The sequence below is a fragment of the Chiloscyllium punctatum genome, chromosome 6 (assembly GCF_047496795.1).
Source record: "Chiloscyllium punctatum isolate Juve2018m chromosome 6, sChiPun1.3, whole genome shotgun sequence".
NCBI lineage: Eukaryota > Metazoa > Chordata > Chondrichthyes > Orectolobiformes > Hemiscylliidae > Chiloscyllium > Chiloscyllium punctatum.
In genome coordinates, this window is record NC_092744.1 from 117,760,324 (window position 1) to 117,783,370 (window position 23,047).

Below are 23,047 nucleotides of genomic sequence, written 5' to 3' on the forward strand. Positions count from 1 at the left end.
CCCCCTTATTTTGAGGTAATGCTCTGTAGTTTGACCCGCCCTCAGTGGAAATAGCCTCCCTTCTCCCTTCATAATTTTATTGTTTCCTCTCCAACCTCCCATTCTTCTAAATTACAATGACTATAGAACCAGTTTTCTCAATCTCTCCACATGCACCAACCCTCAACTCCCAACTCAAACTAGTGAACCTCCTCTGTACTCCCTCCAGTGCCAGTACATCCTTCCTGAAGTAAGGAGATCAAACCTGTACACAGTACTCCAGGTGTGGCCTCCCCCGCACCCTGTACAGCTGCAGCATAACCATGCCTCTAGCAATGAAGGACAATATTCCCTTCACTGCCTTAATTACCTGCTGCACCTGCAAACCACCTTCCTGTGATTCATGGACAAGGACGCACAGCAGCCTGCTGCAGGTTTTCACCATTTCATCATCCAGTTTGCTGTTAGTCTGACCAAAATGGATGACCTCACATATCCCAACATTGAACTCCATCTGCCAGATCCTTACCCACTCACGTAACTGATCTGTATCCCTGTGCAGACAAACAGTGGCCTCTGCAGACATTGCTCTACCTCATCTTTGTATCAAATATGAACTCTGACACCGTACACTTGGTCCTCAACTCCAAAACATTTGTGTAAATTGCAAACAGTTGTAGTGCCAACATTAATCCAAACACCCGTTTATCCCCATTCTTTATTTTTTGTTGGTTAACCGATCCTGTATCAATGATAATGCATTACCCACAATGCCATGCATCTTTACCTTATACAGCAGCCTTTTGTGTGGCAACGTATCGAATACCTTCTGGAAATCCAGGTACACCACATCCACAGAGTCCACCTTGTCCAACGCACTCGTCATATCCTCAAATAATTCCAGTAAATGCGTTAAACGTGACCTGCCTTTCATGAATCCATGCTGTGTCTGCTCAATGAGACAATTTCGACCCAGATATCTCACCAGTACTTCCTTGAGAGATTCAAGCATTTTCTCCACTACAGAAGTTAAGCTAACGGGTCCTTTTTAAAAAATTGTGGCACCACATTTGCAGCTTCCAGTCTGTCAAAACCATCCCAGAATCCAACAAATGGTAGTGAATTATCACAAGGTCTATTTGTTACTACCACCCCCCCCCCCCCCCCCCCCCCCCCCCCCCCCCCCAACCATCTCTTTTAGTTCCTGGGATGCATCCCATCAGAGCCTGGATACCCATCTACCTTTAGGCTGTTATCTTTCCCAACATTATCTCTTTACTGAGAATGATTGCTTCTGTATCCTCATCTGCCATTGCCTCCATAGGCCTGTGACAATGAGAGTACACAGACAGTATGTTCCTGTTAAGGCCAAGGCTGGTAGGTGTAGGGAATGCTGCCTGTCGAGAGAAATTATGGGCCTGGTCAAGAAAATGAAGGAGGCATATGGCAGGTACAGAGAGCTATGTTTGTGTGAATCCCTAGAGGAGAATAGGGGCAGTAGGAGTATACTCGAGGTAAACCAGGAGGGCAAAAAGGGGACATGAGATAGCTTTAGGAAATAGGCTTAAGGAGAATCCAGAGTGATTGTACAAATACACTAAGGACAAACGAGTAACCAGGCAGAGAATAGGTACCCACAAAAATCATCAAGGCTGTCTGTGGAACAGCAGGAGGTGAGAGAGATTCTGTATGAGTGGAGAGGTTTTACAAACAAAATATGCACATCGGAAAACACAAATTTGAACGTCCCAGTCTCGTGTTTTCAGTAAACGGGGAATTGCCTCAGTGTAGCTGCAGGCATCGGTGCGCACCGCCATCTTTATTTGGGGCAAAAATTCACTGGACATGTGCGGAGCCACCAGCTTTGTAGGGGGCAAGGTGCAGCCAGGCACATGTGCAGCCTTTCTCTGGTACAGAGTCATTGGGCAGGATTTACACAGAGCACATTCAAACTCCGAGGGATGGATGTTTATTTCTGGATTTGTTTCGTCATTCATTTAAATAATTTGGTATCGTAAATGAGTTTGCAGGTCATACAAAATTGGAGGGGTGTGGATAATGAAGAAGGTTACCTCAGATTACAATAAGATATTGATCAGATGGGGTTTAATTTAGGTAAATGTGAGGTGCTGTATTTTGGAAAAGCAAATCAGGGCAGGACTTATACACTGAGTGACAAGGCCCTGGAGATGTTTGTGGAACAAAGAGACCTTGGACTGCAGGTTCATAGTCCTTGCAAGTCAAGTTGCAGGCAGATAGGATGATGAAGAAGGTGTTCAGTATGTTTTCCTTTATGGGTTTGAACATTGAGTATCGGATGTGGGAGGTCATGTTACTATACAGGACATTCGTTAGGCCACTTTTGGAATATTGTGTGCAATTCCGGCCTGCCTCCTATCAGAAGGGTGCTGTGAAACTTGAAAGGTTTCAAAAAAGACTTACAAGGATGTTGTTAGGGTTGGAGGATTTGAGTTGTAGGGTGAGGCATAAAAGGCAAAGATGCTCCGGTGTTAGAATCATGAAAGTGTTGGCCCCTTAACAGCGCATCAATGAATATTCATGGGCTATGCACATACCTACGTGAACACAGGCCACTCACAATATGAACACTTGTCTCCCTCTCTCTGCCTACATTCCTTGTCTATGTGCCCTTTCCTGCTTCCCATGTAACATTGTGGGTCTGAATACCCTCCCTGTACTGCAGCTATTCCCCTGTGTTTCTGTGTTTGCCTCAGCTCTCATGGCCCAATTCAGAATGTGGTTAGAATTATCTCCCACTGGGAGTCCCATGTTTATAATTACAGTTAAATAGGGTCCCATGTCATCTTTTAAATACATCAAACCGATTTCATCATCACAGGTTGGGGTTTGGTAATCCCCCGTGGTTCTTACATACATCAGGCTTCCTCTCTGTATGATCCTCGATATTACCCTTTTGTCCCTGAGTCACCAAGGTTATTTTAGCCCATTCAGCCTGTCCCGTCCCCAGTGTGTCCCTGTAATATCTGTAAATGCCTGATGCCATGGATCAGCTGTGCATTGGGAGAACCGACTCCCACCCCATCCTCTCATTGCAGGGACAGATTCAGCTGTACACTTCAGGGCATCTTGGGCCGAGGGAGGGTCCGTACACCATCATCGGTGAGACTGTGTACCTCTACTAATTCATCCATATTGTCCCGATAAGGCCCATTATTACCATTTCTCTATCAGGCTGGGGGTTCATTCACCAACATCTGTTATTCAGCCGGGTAAACAGTTCAGCTTTGGTTTCTGTCAGTTCCCTTTGTTGCTCCCTACTGTCTAAGTTGAGCTTTGATGCCCAGTGGTGCCATAGAGAGGGCCTTCTGGGCCTTCCAGGGTGGTGGGTCATCCCACCCATTGTTGTCCCTCTGTCCATACGTAGGTGCTTTGTCATCGAACCCGTTCCAGACAGTGTCACTATCCTCACTGCCTTCTGAGGAGAGCGGGGCACTAGGTACCTCCCCCCCACTGTAACTACCACCTGGCCCTTTGGCTTTAAGGCCTCACGTCTGAGAGCCACCACCTTCACTTGTTCCTGTTTCCCATAATAATTCAACACATCCTGTCATTCCTGGAATAAAACAGAACAAAATGTGAATTTGGTTTTACTTGAAATAATTTGACATTCACTTTGACATATCTATAGAGGTGAGAATTGTACTGTAATTATTTAAGTGAATTTAACGTGATCATACAATGAAAATAACTCTGATAATCAACGACAATGAATGAACTGAATAATATGTGATTATTTGTACCAGTTCTTGCATTGAAAATTCAATTTTATTTTAATGCTTGTCACCCATTACACCGTGGGCATTGTTATTAGGGAATAAAGTAATGGAAGGATATCAGAGAAAATAAATAGACTTTAATTTTAGCTTCACTGCAATAATGAACCAAAACAATATTTGGAAATATGGTTAAACTACATAACAAAGTTTCCAGTGTCATTATTGACATGAAAACTATTTTAGTTTGCAAGTTGCTTTGCTCTAAAAATAATTGGAAATGAATTGTGATTATGAATTGACCATTTAAAATATATTTTGAAGAGAATAGTCAGATATATATTTTTGGAGGAAACTTAGGAAAGGAAATAAATATGTATACATTGGTATTAATAGTTTTAAAATGTTTGGAAGTTGACTAGAATTATTTGATCGAGAGAGGCTGCATGATTATTAAGACTAATTCACCTTTTTCATTTCATTGTTGGTTTCACTAGAATCTGTTATGGTCTAAACTCTTGTTGTGTGCAATGGACTGTCACTAATAGCTTAATTAACCGTCGAGTCTCAGATCAGGTTTCCATTGTAAGTCAGTCTGTAAGTGCGCGACACACCTGCTTTTCTGAGGGGAAACAGAGATTCCTTTCAAAGGAAATAAGTGGCAGTTCTCACTGAGAATGTTTTCTCCCACACACCATAAACAGGGAAGTGTTTTTCTGAAGAATTTCATTGTCTATCTATAAACTGATGGTACCTGTGTTTGTCAGTTTGTGGAGGATTCAGCACCTTTGTTTTGAGCTGGTTTTATACAAGCAGTTGATTCATTCTGTCTTTGCCAAGAATGTTGTTTACTTTCCCCTTTTACTGTGATTCTGCAGGTTAGAATATTCTGAGAGTCAGTAATATTCAATAACTGAACGTTGAATGATTTTGACTCTCACAGAGCAGTGGCTTTGTTTTCAGCTAATTATTCACTTTCCATTTCCTGGTTGTGTTGAATGTTACAGAAACGGGCTCTGAGCAATGTTTCCATTCACTTGTGTTGGAGTCACTGACAGCCACGTGGTCAGTCAGTTTCAGGCTGATGGATCAGTTTCTCTGTCCTATTAGATGGTGGTCACTTGCTCAGTTTCCGATGGCTCACCTGAGCGTCAGTCCATCAGCTGCTGAAACCCTCCATCCAGTATTTGTTCCCTCTCACCGTGACTACTCCAATACAGTCCCAGCTTGTCTCCCACATTCACCTCCACATCCTCATGATCACCTCAGATTCTACTGTCTGTGTCCTTGCAGCAAGTTGTGGAAGACACCTACTTCAGTTTTAACCTGATCTATATTATGTTCAGAAAGATCATTTCAAAATGTGGTTCACTGCTTTTAAACCTACCCGTGACTTCACCCTGTCCTCCCAGTGTAGTTCCACCCCTCCCTGAGGTATCTGCATTTATCCAATTCCAGCTGTGTCAGTGTTTCTTCTTTTATTCTCCTCCCTCTTGGTGGCTTTAGTTTCTGCTGCCTTGAACCTAAACTTGGTCATTCTCTTCCCCCATTTCCTTCAATTCTCCTCCATTCTCTCAGCTCTCCTTAATTGCTACCTGTTTGATCAAGGATTTGGTTTCCACCCTTAAAACTGTCCCTTTGTAGATCGGTAACAGCCCCGTGGTATCGTTGCTGAACTGTTAATCCAGAGACCCAGGCAATATTCTGGGAACCCTGATTCGAATCCCATCACAGCAGATGTGGAGTTTGATTTCAATACAAATCTAGAATTATAAGCCTATTGATGAAATTATTCTCAATTGTGGGGCTGTATCTATGAAGGTCTTTAAACTTTCCTTACTCACTTCTGCAGTTACTGCCACTGCCACTTCCCCAAATATCTGCCCTGTTTCAGTCAGTATTTCACTCGCCTTACCCACATACTTACTGCCCCGTTGGTGTGAGGTTTCTACTTCCCTGTGAGCTCTAATCTTCATTATTGCTGCTTCACTGGGATAGTTAGCTGCTCCCACAAACTCTCTGACCTGTACTTCATGCTCTATGTGGCCCCCAGACAGGGCGATGTACCCTCACCGAGCACAGGCCAACACATGGTCATGAACAATACCAAAGGCATGCTGACTGTCTGTGTATATGTTGACTCCCTGACCCCTGGCTAATGTCAATGCTTCTATCAGGGCTTGTGATGGTTCTGCCAATTCTGGAGAATTCTCCACAAAATTCCCACAGTAATTAAACAATCCTAAAGTTTGCCTTACCTCCTTCACAGTGTGGGGTTGGATAGTTTTGAAATCATGGTCTGTCGTTCTGCTGGGATTGTCCCCTCTCCCTTCCTGATTTGATCTCCCTGATGTGATGTCCCAGGTATATCTCTCCCTACCTTCCCACTCTCTGTGGGTTAATTTTAAGGCCGGCCTGCCTGACCTGACCCTATATTCTGTTTAATATCTGGATATGTTCTTTCTCACCAACTGAGGTAATGAGGTGTTGGTAAGATCGATGTGACTAACTCCATCAGTCTTATATCGGTGGGATATACTGGAATATTGTGGGATCCCTGAGGTAACTGGATTCAGGTGTGCTGTTTTCCTCAGCCAGTAAACGCCAGCTTATTCTGGGATTCCAGGTGCACAGGTATGGACCAGAACCCATTCACAATATCAAGGGCTGAGACTATATCCTGTTGCGATTTCAATCCATTAAATACAGTTGTATGGTTCGCTAATGTAGGATACCCTTTAGTGGCTGATTTACTGAGGGAGGTATACTCAATAGTGAGGTGGGATGAGCCGACCGGCGTTAGTCTGGGATACTGTCGGTCTGATTATTCCCTGGTTCCGTCAATCTGTTTCTGTCACAATTACTGCCTCCTCAGCTTTAAAGGGATCCTGTTTGTGTGGGGAGTGAGAGGGCCCTTGATCTTTACAGGATCTACAGGTAATAACCCACATTCCTGTTTGAGTTACCCACATTGCTGTTTGGGTCCTAGCTATAACTCCTCAGATTCCCTGACTGTTCCAGTCTCCCTGCAAGGTAACTCTCTGGAGATGTCGCCTCTCTTTTGCTTCCTGTCCCAAGCCTGTCCAGGTTGTTCCCATATTACAGTTTGTGTCTCTACGTCAATAGTTGGTCCTAACTGTTCTAAACTGGCAACTCCCAGAGCGGTCCCTTCCTCAGTTTCCCACCCCCATATCTGAATATGTTTTGCCATATCCATGATCTGCGTCAGGAGAGATTTATTTCATCCAGTTTCCTCGATTCCCTCTCCGACTGCTCTCATTTTAGTAATTGAGGTGGTAAGGGGCAAATCCATATCGGTAATTGATATAGATGATCCTTTTATTAAGATTTGTTCTGCTGGTTCGCAAACACAGCATCAAAGAATATTCATGTGCCTAAGTGAACACATGCACAAACACAATGTGAACATCTATCTCCCTCTCTCTGCCTATGTTCCTTGCCTATGTGCCCTTTCCTTTTTCACTTGTAACATTGCCAGTCTGGTTACCCTCCCTGTACTGCAGCTATTCCCCTGTGTTTCTGAGATTTTCTCAGCTCTCATGGTTCAATTCAGAATGTGGTTAGAATGATCTCCCACTGGGAGTCCCATATATATAATTACAGTTAAATGGGGTGCCAGTTTAAATACATCAAACCGATTTCATCATCACAGGTTAGGGTTTGGTAATCCCCCGTGGTCCTTACACACCTCAGACTTCCTCTCTGTATGATCCTCGATATTACCCTTGGTTCCCTGAGTCACCAAGGTTATTTTAGCCCATTCAGCCTCTCCCCTCCCCAGTGTGTCCCTGTAATATCTATAAATGCCTGGAGACACTGGTCGGCTGTGCACTGGGGGGAACTGGCTCACACTCCCATACTCTCATTGCAGGGACAGGTTCTGATGTACATGTCATGGTATCTTGGCCTGAGAGGTCTTGGCTGACACCATCATCGGTGAGACTGTACCTCAACTAATTCATCCATATTGTCCCAATAAGGCCCATTATTACCATTTCTCCATCAGGCTGGGTCTTCATTCACCAACATCTGTTATTCAGCGGGTGAACGGTTCAGGTTTGGTTTCTGTCAGTTGCCTTTGTTGCTCCCTACCGTCTCTCCAAGTTGAGCTTTGATGACCAGTGGTGCCATAGACACGGCCTTCTGGGCCTTACAGGGTGGTGGGTGATCCCACCCATTGTCGTCCCTCTGTCCATACGTGTGCGCTTTGTCATCTAACCCGTTCCACTCAGTGTCGACATCCTCACTGCCTTCTGAGGAGAGCAGGGCACGAGGTACCTCCCCCACTGTAACTACCACCTGGCCCTTTGGCTTTAAGGCCTCACGTCTGAGGGTCACCACCTTCACTTGTTCCTGTTTCCCATAATAATGTAACACATTCTGTCATTCCTGGAATAAAACAGAGCAAAATGTGAATTTGGTTTTACTTGAAATAAGATTAGATTAGATTACTTACAGTGTGGAAACAGGCCCTTCGGCCCAACAAGCCCACACAGCCCCGCCGAAGCGTAACCCACCCATACCCCTACATCTATATTAACCCCTTACCTAACACTATGGGCAATTTAGCATGGCCAATTCGCCTGGCCTGCACATCTTTGGACTGTGGGAGGAAACCGGAGCACCCGGAGGAAACCCACGCAGACACGGGGAGAACGTGCAAACTCCACACAGTCAGTCGCCTGAGGCGGGAATTGAACCCGGGTCTCAGGCGCTGTGAGGTGAGAATTGTACTGTGATTACTTAAGTGAATTTAATGTGATCATACCGTGAAAATAACCCTGATAATCATCCACAATGAATGACCTGAATAATATGTGATTATTTGTTCTTGTTCTTGCATTGAAAATTCAATTTTATTTTAATGTTTGTCACCCATTACACCATGGGCATTCTTATTAGGGAGTAAAGTAATGGAAGGATATCAGAGAAAATAAATAGACTTTAATTTTAGCTTCATTGAAACAATGAACCAAAACAATATTTGGAAATATGGTTGAACTACATTAAAAAGTTTCCAGTGTCATTATTGACGTGAACGCAATTTTAGTTTACAAGTTGTTTTGCTCTAAGAATAATTTGAAATGAATTGTGATTAGGAATTGACCATTTAAAATATATTTTGAAGTGAATAGACAGATATATTCTTTGGAGGAAATTAGGAAAGGAAATAAATATGTATACATTAATATTAATAGTTTTAAAATGTTTGGAAGTTGACTGGGATTATTTGATTGAGAGAGGCTGCATGATTATAAAGACTAATTCACCTTTTTCATCGCATTGTTGGTTTCACTAGAATCTGTTGTGGTGTAAGCTCTTGTGTGCAGTGGACTGTCACTAATCACTTAATTAACGTGCGAGTCCCTGATCAGGTTTCCATTGTAAGTCAGTCTGTAAGTGCGCGACACACCTGCTTTTCTGAGGGGAAACAGAGATTCTTTTCAAAGGAAATAAGTGGCAGTTCACACTGAGAATGGTTTCTACCACACACCATAAGCAGGGAAGTGTTTTTCTGAAGAATTTCATTGTCTATCTATAAACTGATGGTACCTGTGTTTGTCAGTTTGTGGAGGATTCAGCCCCTTTGTTCTGAGCTGTTTTTATACAAGCCGTTGGTTTATTATGTCTTTGCCAAGAATGTTGTTTACTTTCCCCTTTTACTGTGATTCTGCAGGTTAGAATAGTCTGAGAGTCAATAATGTTCAATAACTGAACATTGAATGGTTTAGACTCTAACAGAGCAGTGGCCTTGTTTTCAGCTAATTATTCACTTTCCATTTCCTGGTTGTGTTGAATGTTCCAGAAACAGGCTCTGAGCAATGTTTCCATTCACTTGTGTTGGAGTCACTGACAACCACGTGGTCAGTCAGTTTCAGGCTGATGGATCAGTTTCTCTGTCCTATTAGATGGTGGTCACTTGCTCAGTTTCCGATGGCTCACCTGAGCGTCAGTCCATCAGCTGCTGAAACCCTGCATCCAGCATTTTGTTCCCTCTCACAGTGACTACTCCAATACAGTCCCAGCTTGTCTCCCACATTCACCTCTACATCCTCATGATCACCTCAGATTCTACTGTCTGTGTCCTTGCAGCAAGTTGTGTAAGACACCTACTTCAGTTTTAATAAAATCTATATTATGTTTAGAAATATCATTTCAAAATTTGGTTCACTGCTTCTTCAGGACCTTCCTGAAGCAGGGCTCATGCCCGAAACGTCGATTCTCCTACTCCTTTGATGCTGCCTGACCTGCTGCCCTTTTCCAGCAACACATTTTCAGTTGTAATTGTCGTAACCAGTTTATTACAAGTTACTGACAGAATATTTTAAGCGGAGCTGCTATTGGTAGTGGAAATGCTGCTGGATGGTATAATAGAGGGCTGGAGGAGAAAGTGAGGACTGCAGATGCTGGAGATCAGAGCTGAAAATGTGTTGCTGGAAAAGCGCAGCAGGTCAGGCAGCATCCAAGGAGCAGGAGAATCGACGTTTCGGGCATGAGCCCTGCTTCAGGAATGAGGAACGTGTCCAGCAGGCTAAGAAAAAAGGTAGGGAGGAGGGACTTGGGGGAGGGGTGTTGGGAATGCGATAGGTGGAGGGAGGTCAAGGTGAGGGTGATAGGATTCGAATGGAATGGGGGCGGAGAGGTCAGGAAGAAGATTGCAGGTTAGGAAGGCGGTGCTGAGTTCGAGGGATTTGATTGAGACAAGGTAGGGGGAGGAGAAATGAGGAAACTGGAGAAATCTGAGTTCATCCCTTGTGGTTGGAGGGTTGGGGTGAATACAGTACTCGGTTTTGATGAGAAAGTTGAGCAATGTAAGATTCTTTTATTGTTGTTGATAAGAAGAAGCAGAGATTGTAGCTAGGACATCCACAAGCATCCACTTCCACCACCACTGATGCTCAGTCGTGGCAGTGCCAATCAAGCGGGCTGCTTTATTCCGGATGGTATCAAGTTTCTTGAGTGTTGTTAGGGCTGCACTCATCCAGGCAAGTGGGGAATATTCCATCACACACCTGACTTGTGCCTGGTAGCGTTTGGACAGGATTTCAGGAGCCAGGAGTTGAATTACTCTTGTAGCCACTGTGTTTATGTGGTGAGACCAATTCAGTTCCTGATCAATGATTATCCACAGGATAATGTTGATAGTGGATGTTCAGTCATGGTAACACCATCGAATGTCAAGGGATGGTGGTTAGGCTATTTCTTATACGTGATAGCCTGCATTTGTGTGGCATGTATGTTACTTGCCTCCTGTAAGCCCAAGCCTGGATACTGTCCAGATCTTGTTGTACTTGGACTTGGACTGCTTCAGTACCTGAGGAGTTAATTATTTATTAATATTAAATACTCATAAGATTATGCGAATTCCTTTTTCTATCCAATATCATGGACTGTATCTTGTGGTCACTCTCATATTCACTTTCATTATCTTTTTATTTACTTCCTAATTCAGACACAAATGTTTGAACATCGATCAGAATAAAATTACATAAATTAAAAACACATGTTTCTACAAGTAAACTCATTGAATGAAATGCATTACTTCTGTATTGTCTGCATTTTGACAAAAATATAAATTATTTTCAATAACTATTGAATGGCTCATTTATTGTCCTCAATCCATCAATCGAGGTATTATAATTCAGTCTTCAGTTTACTGATCTTAGTGTATGTCTAATCAACATCAGAGCAAAGTGTTTTTAAAACATTGAGTCAATTTATTTGTTCAGAATACAACTTTTATTATGAACTCATTATCCTTATAATACTTGCAGAATAATTTGTTTGTTTTCCTAACGTGTATCGTCAGATCCATATATTATTTTAATCCATATTTTAATTTAATCCATTGCAGCAATGCTATTGTTTTCAGGTCAACTATCCCACAATGGAACCAATCATTTTGCATCCAACCCGCTTTGCAAACTGACTTTTGCTCATTTGAATAATCACAGTAATCTCAGCCTTATGAATTCAGAGAACTGTAACTACTTTTCACTGCAAAAATTCCTGTTCATGTCTGCGCATTGCACAGTCATGTAGCGAAATTGAATCTCTCCTTCTTCTAAGTGTACTGATAGATTTTCAAAAATCTGAGTGTTGCTAATATCTAATTATTTTTCAGTTCAGTTGGGGGTATAAATGTGTAATAATGGCTCAGTACATGAAGTAATGTGAAGATATTGCAAAGTACAAACTCGCAATGATTGTGAATATCAATTTTTATTTTAACCATGGAAACACAGTTGAATAATTTAATTTTATTTCACTTCAATGCTCACAATCATTGTATTTCTTATCACAATAAGAGCGAACTATTTCATGTGACAAAATTATTTAAAATGCATTTCACTTTTTTATGGACACAAAATAGAATTAACACCAGTTTGTTCTTTCCTTGACCAATCACAGTGAAGTTTGAATTGTAGAATGCTAGACTGATACAGCACGGAAACAGGCCATTCAGCCTAACTTGGCATTCTGGCCAGGTTTCCGAAACTAAACTAGTCCCATTTCCCTGTGTTTGTCCCATACCCCTTCGGACGTTTTCTATCCACTAAACTGTCCAAAGGTCTTTTGGATGTTGTATTTGTGCCAGCCTCTGCCCTTCCTCTCACAGCTCATCCTAATATGTGAAACACACTGTGTGGAAAAGTTGCCCCTCAGACCCCTTTTAAATCTTTCCCCCTCACCTTAAATATTATTTACACCGTAGAATATTTAAGACTGCAAAGTTACTAAAAGTTGAGAGGTATTTAGAAGCAGCATAATAACATTCATACTTTAATCAGTGATGTGAAGCAAATAAATTCAAGATGTTGTGATCATTATAATGAACAACAGTTACAAGATGAGACAATGTTGATTGAAAAGCAGTTCAATCGACACTTAGATATTTTCTAATCAACTCTGAGGTGATTTGACACATCTCTGTTGAAGGTGGGAATTGAACCCATGCCCCCCGGTCTACGAGTACAGACATTACCGGAGTCCTCCATAATATTCCCTTGTAGGAAGGGCAGGACTATAATCACATACTTATTGTGTTTATTCCCAGGGAAAACTACTGAGATATTTATTGTTATAATTGGACTAGGATTGTATTAGACAGTTCCAGAGTGTAATGGATCGATAAAAAGAATTAGTTATTTCTAATAATGAAGGAACGAAGCAACAATGATCTTGAATAAACATAGATATCATGCTAATAAAGTCAGTCAATATGTTTGAAGCAGTTATTCATCTGCATAAATAAAAATTAACACGCTTTGTAATGCACATGAAATGGAAATAAAGCATTAGTCTTTCAATGTGACTACTCAGCGAAAGATAACTTTCCTCATTTTTCAAAAAATTGTGATTGCTAAGAATTCAAGATTTATTGTTATAGCATAGAGCAAACATTTGTTAATTCTGGTTTATTTAAACAAGAAACTTGGAAAATTTAAATAATGTTTAACATGAAAAATATTTAGCTCTTATTGTCATAATCAGATATATAGAAATGTTAGAATTGAAGTGAAATATAATCAATACAAGAATGTAAACAAAACAGTGGATGCTGGAAATCACAAGCAAAATCAGTAATTGCTGGAAAATAACTCAGCAGGTCTGGCAGCCTCTGTGGGGAGAAATCAGTGTGAATACTTTTGGGCCAGTGACCTTTCTTCAGACTGCATTTTTGCTCACAACCAATTCAATCCAGCTAAGCGTAAACACTTAAAATTATTTTTGCTCAGATTAAGCGATTGCAGAGTGCAATATTGTTTACGTCAGTTGATGTATTGAGCCATAGCTCCACATCGACAGCTGGAGATATTGGATTTCAACAATGTTTGCCGGTTAGATATTGACCATAATTAGTTTTAAAATGGCTGATAACAAATTTAAGAATGATGAGAAAACTCTTATTGCAATGTAATTGTGCAATATGTTGGAAAAAAAATTAAATATTTATGTGAAAAATAGTTAGCCATCTCTTAATTGATAAGACTGTTTAATGATCCTTCCATTAATATGAGAATTCAAATGAAAGAGAATGAGATAGTTAGAATGATTGTTGGATGAGAAAACTTTGGTTGATTGCAGGTGTGTTGACCTGAAAAGTATGTTAATATTTCATTATGATACTGGCACTAAGAAATAATGGATTCAACTCAAATGTGAATCTCACGATGGTGTGTGAATTGAAATGACAATTAAATAATAATTAATGTTAGAACTCAACACTTAAAATGATTCAATATTATCAAAGCAGTTTGTACTGGATATTCATTAAAATCAGTAAACTGAGAATTACAACATTGGGTTAATTTAAAAACAAAAATCACACCTTAGAAGATTATTCATCAGAATTATTATGTCATTGAAAAAAACCTCATTTCTTCAAGAATTCTGCATTTCCCTCATTATCTGTCTTTTTTCCACAGGGATCTGTACTGGAACCCTTCTGTTTGCGATACAAATATATAGAAGTGAAATGGATTAAAATCTAACTGGGGGAGTTCATACGTTTGCAGATGATATAACGTTCAGTGCAGTTGGGGACAATGTAGAGTGTTGTCAAATAATGCAGCAGGAAAAAGATAAATTGCAGATATGGGCAGAGTAATTAAAGGTGAAGTTTAATCCATACAAATGTGAGGTGTTTCACTTTGGAAGCTCAAATGTTCAGGAAAAGTAGATAGTTAATGGCAGGACATTAACAGCTTTATTATTCAAAGGGATCTTGGCGTTCAAGATCATTTCCCTGAAAGTGACCATGCGAGTAATTAGGTGGTTAGGAAGGCAAATGGTATGGTCAGGGAACTGGTTACAAGTGTCAGGAAGCCATGTTGTAACTTTATAAGACTTTGGTTAAGGCATACTTAAAGTATTGTGTTCACTTTTGTTTGCCATATTCTAGGAAGGGTACGGATGCTTTGGAGAGGGTAAAGAGGGCGTTTACGAGGATGCTGCCTGGATTTGGAGAGGCGAGAAAAACTCAGATTGCTTTTTTGTGGAGTGGCAGAGACTGGAGGAAGACTTGATGGAAGTCTCTACAATCATGAGATACGTAGATACGGTTGATGGTCAGAAAGTTTTTCCCAGAGTTGAAGCATCAAAAACTATGTGACATGCGTTTAAGGTTAGGGGGAAAGTTCAAGGGGCATGTAACAGGCAATTTGTTTTCACACAGGGAGTGGTAGATGTCTGGAATGAACTTCCATGGTTGGTGGTGGAGGCAGATACATTAAGGCTCTTTAATGTTCATTTCGATAATTTGGAAGGATCTGGACCAAGAGCCGGCAGAAGGGATGAGTTTCTTTTGCATTATGTTCAGCACAACGTTATGGGCCAAATGACCAATTCCTGTGCTGCACAGATCTGTGAGAGAAAGTTAACGTCTAACTCATATGAAATTTAATCTAATCAATATTTAGCCACTGGTGTCAGAAATAGGAAGGAAATAAGTAGAGAACGAACTTGACTACAATCTAAAAATATAGTCAATTAAATTTGCAGAGTTTTTTGATATTTGTTCTGAATTATCAGATTAATAACTTTGGAGATGTTTCCAAAATGTTTTGCAGTTACTGATGTGCTGTCGCAAAATGACCCTTGTTAAACTGAAGATTGGACCAGAAACCTGTTAGAAAACTTGAAAATATTCAGTAAGGTGAGATGCACCTCATAATTTAATCCATTATTTCTTACTGCCAATACTACAATAACAAAATCTTTCAGCTCTGCACCAAAAAGCAGTGATTTCCGTCCAAAGCTCATTATAAATATCTGAATGCTACTCGTTTCAACAATCAAAATAATCACAACCTCATTGATTAAGAGACATCTAAGACATTTCACTAATAATTACTGTTTATTTCGACAAATTGCTTGTTCAAACAGCAATGTGAGATTTCTCATTAATATTCAGTTCACTGATAGCATATTAAAAATTTAGTTATTGCTAATATCAAATAATTGATCCTTCCAGTGGAATTATGGCTCAGTACATTAACTGATGGAAAGATATTGTTATGTTCACTCTCCCAATTATTGTGAATATCAATATTTATTTTGATTTGATTATTTTTTTCTTCAACATGAAGATTTATTATATTTATTATATTTCTGATCACAGTAATAGTTAAATATTTTAAAGCTAAAAAAATTCAAATTTGTGATTTTTTTTGTCAACAAGAAAAAAGAATTTACATGCGTGTGTTCTTTTCTTTATCAGAGTAAATTTTGAATTGTTGGAAGTTATACATTTATATAAGAAGGGGAGCTGCCTGCAGCAGAATAGTCACATTGAATGATTTTTTTTGCGATTACATCCTGCTGCTAAGCATTCGAGCTATCTTTTCATGATAAGAAAAACGGCTTTAAACACATTCCGCAGTCATATTTTTCATGAATTTATAATAAGTGCATGATATGTGTATTTATCTTTCTTTCAATTGTCATGATTTTAATTTTTAAGTATGAGCATATATTCTTAGTACCATCATTATTGGGAATTACTATTTCATTCTCAGTCCATTGCACACAGAAACAGTCCAATTAATTCCCAGCCCAATTATCGGAATGAATATTGATTAGTTTTCATTTGAGTAATTACAATTGGCTATATTCCCACCCTTCCTTGTTAGGAACATAATGAAAGACACTTGTGGAGCTCTAATAGTGTCTCTCCTATGAGACTAGGAGGTGTGGGTTCAGTTCCCTTCTCCAACAGAGATATGCCAGAGTAGTTTAGAATGGTGATTAGAAAATATCTAAGCAGAGTTTGAATTGATTTTCAATCCAGTTTTGGATCTGCTTCTGTCTGTTGTTCATTCCAATAATCTCTCAATCTGCAATTTATTACCCTCAGGTCATTAATAACATTATGTATCATATTACATTATATCCATTTTTTAGATTTGAGGACACTGCAGTTTTTAAAATTTTAAAGTATCTAAGTAATGAAATTCATTTTGTTTAATCAAAATACATTCGGGTATTATTCATATGGTGGGCAACAGGATTTTACTTCTAGTCAGCTCAAGAATGCTCAAATTTTGTTTATTCTGTGAACTTAATTCTGCAGAAGAGTTTCAATAAACATTTAACACATCATTATTGTGCATTTCCACACCTCACATACACCAATCCTTATTCTCTAGTCCGAGCAGATGAAGAGATGAAGATCGCCTGATGAAGAGGCAGCACCTTGAAAGTTAGGGCTTCCCAATAAACCTGTTGGACTATAACCTGGTGTCATGTGATTTTTAACTTTCCTCACCCCAGTCCAACTCCGGCATCTCTAAATCATTGTTTCGCAAAGGAATTCTCATAATTTTTAAAAAGAAAATATTACTTTAATTAAGCCCTTTAACACGCGATTATTAATCCCTTCCGATATTAGTAAAATATCTCAATGTAAGTGAAATCAATGCTCACACAATAGGGCACATACAGCCACACAAATGTCTTCCTGGTCATCTATTTACTGCTCAGGAGAAAAACCGGAGTAATTATCTTATCGTTCCTGATAACAAGAGCCACAATAAACATTTGGTGACTAGTTCCATCCAATAAATGCATTTGATTTATTACATTTTGGTTCAGTAATTGCACACAAAATATTTAGCTAAAACCAATAAACATGCTTTATTACAAATGACCGAGGATGCTCACGTCAATATTTGTAGCAGTTTGTCAATCAGGGTTCCAGTTGAATTATTGCAAAATAAAACAACTTAATTTCGGCTTAGTACAACTGTTGGTGAAAACGTTGATTTTGCGCATTAAAAACCTTTATCTGCTTATCCAGAGAAAATACTGAAAAGTGGCACTGTAAATTTAACTTATTTTGACTTTCTTTCACGAAAATAGTCATGTGAATTGCTTTTCGTTTTCTTCCTAGTTCTGATACAAATGTCAGAATATTTACGATATTAACTCTTTATGAATAATGAAAGAGTTTTCTCTGCAAGAACGACATGAAGATGTTCAAGGTCCTCTAATTACTGTTGAGCAGAATACTCTTCATAAGGGTCTTATTATCTTGAACCGATGCTTATTATGACCTTGATTTTATTTCTGACTGGTGTTTTGGTGACTGATGTGTTTTCAAACCATGTGCAATGCTCAAGGATTTATTTCAATTTGTTATAAGAAAAAAAAACTGCTTTGATTTCTAATTATTTTTTACTCCCAAATTGTTTATCGATGTACAATAATCAGAAAATTATGGAAGATCCCTGTATTTTATGTTCACTACAATGTGCACTTTCACTATCTAGTTATTTACTTCCTACGTCTGACATGAATGTCTAAACATTGTTCATGAACAAAAAGTTGTAAATTAAAGCTACATCTCAATAAGCAAACCAATGGATGGAAACATGTAATTCTTGTAATCCTGCATTATTGAACCAAAAACAATTCTGCTGAATAATCACTGAATGGCTCATTTTTCTGAATCATTAAGCTAGCTACAGTATTATATTTCTCAGTTTACCGATCTTAATGAATATCCAATCATCATCAAAACAAAGTGCTTTTAAAATATTGAATCAATTTATTTTTTTTAGATTACAACGTAATTTTCCAGTCACTGCCATGACAATAATTGCACAGTTATTGGAGTTAGTCATTGTAACAAATATAGTGTGATTCGCATTTTAATTGCATCAATTGTTTCTGAGTATGAACACTACAATATAAAAATCAATTTAGTCTTCAGGTGAACGATCCCATAATGGAACCAATGATTTTCCATTCGATTCCTCATTGTAAATATCTGATGATTGCTCATTTGAATGATCGTGGTAATCTCAGGTGAAGCATTCAGAGAACTGCAATTATTTTCATCAGAACAATTCCTGGTCGTTTCTCCACATTGCTCAGTTAAATAATCAACTGAGATTTCTCAGTATTCGTTTTTTTAATACCCGAGTGGCCAGTGACAAACACTGCCCTTCTCATCAAAGGGGCAATCTCCTGGTTATATATATATATTTTAAAACCCACACTACCGCCTAACTACGGTAGTGCTTATTTTTCCCCAGCACCCAGGGTGTCTGTGTGTAGGTGTGAGACACAGTGAGAGCCACAAGGTGCACGAATCTTTATTCAAATTCCACCACCAGGGAGATAGGAAAACACTGGAGTGGCCAGTGACAAACACTGCCCTTCACATCAAAGGGCAGTGCTGTGTGATCAAAACAGTGAAGGGGAGGGTAGGGACTAAATTAAAATAGAGTTGGAGGGGGAAATAATGCACTCCACTCCCTGTGGCTCCCACCTCTCCCTGAACAACTCCAGGGTGTTGGTGGACACCGCGTGCTCCTTCTCCAAGGACACCCGGGGCCAAACGTAACCACAGAAGAGGGGCGGGCAGTCGGCCCTAATTCTCAGTATTCTTAAATTAAATGATGGAATTTTGACAGTTTAATTGTTGTTATGATCTAATCTTTGCTCAATATAGTTCGGGCTATGGCTACGAATTTATGGCTCATAAATTAAATAAAGTAAAGGTTTTGCAGTGGGCATTGTGAATATTAATTTTTATTTTAACCGTGGGAACAGTAGAATTGATATAATTATGTTTAACTTCAATGTTAACGTTAACTGTATTTATAAACACAATACAAGTTAATCACTTTTCATGGAACAAAATCATTTAAAATTCTTGTGACTGTTTGAAGTACAAAAAAAAGGAACTAACATCTCTTTATTGTTTCATGAAATAACCACAGTACATTTTAAACTTTGGGAAGTTGAACATTTTTGGAAAGAAGGGAAGTTGTCTTCAGACGAATAGCCGCATTGAGTGACTAATTCATTTATTTTCCTAATCATTTATGTTGCAAATGCAAATTCATTTTCTTTTCATTTTCTGACAAACTGCATTGAACATTTGGAAATATTTTATAGATTGAGTTTCGTTCATTAATGTACAGTGATCAAATGATTAGGTTTTTTCTTATCATGAATAATCACGCGATTCATATTTAATTAAAGTCGTTATTGATTTGTTACATTATTACTGTAAATTACTAATTCGATTTGTCAGTTCATTACAGACAGGAAATACCTAATTAATTCCCATTCAAATAATTACAAGAAACATTTGATTAATTTTCATTTGAGTTGCCACCGTAAGCATGTGACTATGGTCCTGCCCTTCCCGAATGGGAACATTATGTGGAGTTCAAACGTTTCAAGCACATAAACCCTTATTCTCCGGTATTATAAAGAGGAAAATATTAACAGTCGAAATTCCTCTTCAGCAAAATAACCAAATGCAACTTCATGTTATTCATTGGTCAGCTGATCACCTACATTTGCAACTAAACATTGCAATTCATCTAAATACTGGTATGTGCATTGATCAAATTAAAGTTCTAATTATTAGTCATTCATGAATTGTCAGGAATTTGTTTTTATTTTCCATTCACCTTTTCATATTGAATGTAAGATTGATATGCTGTGAAACTATTAGCGTGTTATCATTTGAACATTTAATTTGCCTCTCTCTCTCTCTCTCTCTCTCTCTCTCTCACTTATCTCACTTCATGCATGATGGCTTCAATGCACTTTGCTAAACTTAAAGATTTTGTTGACTTTAAGTAGTATCTTTAGCACTCACTTATCAATTTAATCCAAAATCATAGAGTCATAGAATCCCTACACTGTTGAAACAGGCCCTTTGGCCCAACAGTCCAAACTGACCATCCAAAGATTAACCCACCCAGACACTCCCTTGCTCGATTACTCAACATTTCCCCTGACTAATACACCTAACCTAGGTCAAAACAATGACTGCAGATACTGGAAACCAGAGTTTAGATTACAGTGGTGCTGGAAAAGCACAGCAGTTCAGGCAGCATCCGAGGAGCAGTAAAATCGACGTTTCTGGAAAAAGCCCTTCATCAGTAATATAGGCTGTATTACAAATGAAAGACTTTTGCCCGAAATGTCGATTTTACTGGTCCTTGGATGCTGCCGGAACTGTTGTGCTTTTCCAGTACCACTCTAGCAAAAACTAATGCACCTGACCTAAACATCCATGAATATTATGGGCAATTTAGCATGGCCAACTCACCTCAGCTGCAAACTTTATACTATCACAATGTTATTGAAATCAATGCTCACACAAAGCACGATACATAAAGCCACACAATGGTCTTCATGACCATCTAATTACTATTCAGGAAATAATCTTGGTAATTGTCTTATTGTTCCTGAGATTAATCACCACAGTAAGCATCTGGTCATCATTCCCGCCAATAAGTAGAATGGGTGTCTCTGAAATTGCTGTTCAGTAATTATCCATGATACCTGTTGCTCAAAGCAGTGTCTATTCTTCATTACGAGTGGCCAATGATTCTAACAGCCATTGATCTTGATCTTATTGTTACTGAGTGCAATAACTACAGTAACCATCTGGTTATCATACTTGCCAATAAATACAAGAGCTATCCTCTTACTTTTCAGTTCAGTAATTACATGGTACTTGTTGCTGAAAGTGGTATTTAGTTTTTATGACAATTGGCCGAGGACACTGACAGCAAGACATGTTGATAGTCCTGATTTGTTCATGTTTTTAACAGGTTTTCAGGCCATTTATTTCAAAAAGAAGTAATTTGACTTCGTTCTAAATTAAATGTAAATATTTTCAGATATTTTCCATTCAAACTGTTTATTTGCTTATTCAGATCAAATTTGAATCTTGCCTCTGTAAAGTGAATTTCTTATGCTTTCCATTCATGGAAGTACTCATTAATTGGTCCTCATTTTCATCTTAGTTCTGATGAAAATTTGAAATACTGATTACAGTGAAAATTGTATGAATTATACATGAGTGGTCTCTAAAAGAAAATCACGAAAGGCGAGATAGAATTCTTGAACAGCCTGTATATTTGAATAAAGAAAACATTCCTTCCAAAAAACAAAGTTAAAAATTACTCAACACCAGGGTATAGTCCAACATGTTTATTTGGAAGCACTGGCTTTCGGAGCGCTGCTCCTTCAACAACCTGATGAACGAGCAGTGCTCTGAAAGCTAGTTCTTCAAAATAAACATGTTGGTTAATAACCTGCTGGTGTTGGATTTTTAACTTTGTACAGCCTAGTCCAACACTGGCGCCTCCAAATCATTCAAAAAATAAAACACTTAAGTCTGTGGTTCAACAATTCAACAATCCTGCAACTAGATTATAATTCCCAGTTTATCTATCTTAATAAATATCAAATCAATGTCAGTGTAAATTCCCGGAAAACATCAAATCGTTTTGTTTGTTAAAACACAAACTTTAATTGAAAAGTCATTGTTATCACAATATTTGAATTATATTTTAACTCTCCAGTGATGTGAAGTGACCCTTGGACAGAAATTGGATGTTCTAAATTCACCTACAGGCAGAGAAATCGGGACAAATACAAATTCAATCAAACAGCAGCTAGAATCAATCTGCTCCAGGATGAATCAGATTTTCTTACACCTTGACTTCCAGCCAGTGCCTGAGCATTATACACCTCGCTTGGAAATGTCAATAATGAAGGGTTTTCACACCAACACATTGGATTCTTTAAATCCAGCTCATGACCACATGTGGATGTTTGTCACAAAATTATTAATCATTTTGCAAATCATGGAAAATATCTCAAAGCTCTTGAAATAAATTAATCGCTGCACATACAGCCACATGATGGTAGTCAAGGCCACCTAATTACTGTTCAGTGCAAAACTTTTTGCCAGTATTGTATTGTTCTCAAGATGAATAGCCATAGCAAACATCACACTTTCACACCATCCCAAATATATGCAAGAGATACCTTCTTAGAATTTACACACATCTTTCCCACACCATTAATCAGACTTCATTATTTACGACTAAGGATGCTGATAGTAACATGTTTTTAAATATAGGCGAGTTTTCTGATAGGTTCCCCCCAGCCATCATGATAAAAATGTAATTGCGGCTCAGTATATTGTAACAGATCCCCATTAAACTTTTTCATGTATTCACTCAGAGACAATGTTTAAAAATTTCCTCTATAAATGCTGCTGACTGTTTTTTGCTATGATACCCATGTTCCTGGTCGATTTATTTTCTTTGTAATACTGACATAAATGTCTGAATCTTGATGACATGAAAAGTTGTATGGATTATATATTGTATTTCTACAGAAGAAAAGTTGAGACAGCAAGTACAGATTGCAGAAGTATCTGAGAATATTGAATGATCAATAATGACTGCATATCGAATGTATTTTCCAAAACATCATGCCAACATTCTAATGCTCAGTTCACT

The 23,047-nt window shown here is 38.8% G+C and overlaps 1 long non-coding RNA gene across 2 annotated transcripts in view; it reads left to right on the plus strand.

Annotated features, from left to right (window-relative positions):
* The window catches only part of LOC140479203 (uncharacterized), a 30,575-nt gene extending 10,465 nt beyond the window's left edge, over positions 1-20,110 (plus strand). The window contains exons 5-6 of one of the 2 annotated variants that reach the window (XR_011960981.1): positions 15,329-15,414; positions 18,472-20,110. This is a non-coding gene — a long non-coding RNA (uncharacterized lncRNA). Of the gene's footprint in view, positions 1-15,328; positions 15,415-17,649; positions 18,435-18,471 lie in introns of those variants that run through there. The other variant, XR_011960980.1, reaches the window with a different exon arrangement.
* Positions 20,111-23,047: the final 2,937 nt, after the last annotated feature.